The sequence below is a fragment of the Crocuta crocuta genome, unplaced genomic scaffold (assembly GCF_008692635.1).
Source record: "Crocuta crocuta isolate KB4526 unplaced genomic scaffold, BGI_CrCroc_1.0 scaffold139, whole genome shotgun sequence".
Classification (NCBI taxonomy): domain Eukaryota; kingdom Metazoa; phylum Chordata; class Mammalia; order Carnivora; family Hyaenidae; genus Crocuta; species Crocuta crocuta.
In genome coordinates this window covers 10,135,358-10,136,129 of record NW_027533258.1, presented here as the reverse complement: position 1 = coordinate 10,136,129, position 772 = coordinate 10,135,358, and the positions used below count along the sequence as shown (strand labels likewise).

The 772-nt window shown below is 70.9% G+C and overlaps 1 protein-coding gene across 1 annotated transcript in view; it reads left to right on the top strand.

Annotated features, from left to right (window-relative positions):
* The first annotated feature begins 17 nt into the window (after positions 1–17).
* TNK1 (tyrosine kinase non receptor 1) overlaps positions 18–772 on the top strand; it is a 6,233-nt gene continuing 5,478 nt past the window's right edge. The window contains 1 exon segment of the mRNA XM_077746660.1: positions 18–92. The gene's annotated coding sequence lies outside the window, so the exon portion shown is untranslated.

Below are 772 nucleotides of genomic sequence, written 5' to 3'. Positions count from 1 at the left end.
CTCCGCAGCCGTCGTTTCCGCTTTCTCCAGGTACGGGTCCGGAGGAGCCGGGACGCCCCGGGCTGGGGCTGGCAGAGCAGCCGTCGCTTGGGGTGCGTCCTCGGGTCCCCGGTTGGCCTCCCCTCCTTGCCCCCTCCCCGTCGCCTTCCCCTCTGCGGCCGCGCTTCCTCCAGTCCCCTTCTCGTGCCTTCCCCCTCTCACCTCGCAGGTGCTCCCGGGCGTCGCGGTGTCCTGGCCTTTCCCTCCGCCGCCCCTCCTCGCGCCCAGTTCAGCCCTTCCTCCAGGCTTCACTGGAGTGGGGTGCGGGGTGGGGGGCGGAGAAGTCCCGGCGCGTGTAAGGGAGGTGCCGTGCAGGCAGCCGGCGCGCGGAGCACCGCGGCCTTGTGAGCAAAGATTGGAGGAGTCGGATTGGCGAGGCCAGGGTGGATTGAGTGACTCAGGGGTGCGGGCAGGGCCCTGGCTGCAGCAGAGCTCAGGTGGGTGTGGAAGGGACTGTGCACCTGGGAACACCTGCCTCGTAGGCAGCGCCCGGCTCCGCTGGCCTGCACGTAACCACCAATCACTCGTGCCCAGCGCGGCGTCAAGCGTCGCCGCCTCCCGCGTGGGGAAGGCGACCACCCCGGGCATGTGTGGGCCGAGGGGCAGTATATGCCTGCGTAAGTCAGGTTTGTGCACCCGACGTGCCTTGACGTCCGTGCGTGTGGCCTGACGTGGACCCTCACGTCTCGGACACGTGGAGAGCCGTGGCCCCCCCCCCCCCGGGGGCCACCCG